This window comes from Penaeus monodon, chromosome 24 (assembly GCF_015228065.2).
Source record: "Penaeus monodon isolate SGIC_2016 chromosome 24, NSTDA_Pmon_1, whole genome shotgun sequence".
NCBI classification, from domain to species: Eukaryota; Metazoa; Arthropoda; class Malacostraca; order Decapoda; family Penaeidae; genus Penaeus; species Penaeus monodon.
This window is the reverse complement of record NC_051409.1, coordinates 22,197,524-22,197,724: the sequence shown is the minus strand read 5'-3', so window position 1 is coordinate 22,197,724 and position 201 is coordinate 22,197,524.

Here is a 201-nt window from a genome sequence, read left to right as displayed (position 1 = left end):
AAATGTTTAAACTGAATACACAAATTATACATTTTGGTGCACTCCCCCCACAGCCTAAAATCCACTTCCACCACTCAATAGTAGCTTGATCCTAAGAGCGCATCGCATGCATTCGCATCTCCACGCGAAAAATAGATTTGATGGAAAGCTTCTAAACAGATTGGAATGCAAAGCGAAAGAAAATGCACTTATTTTCTCCTT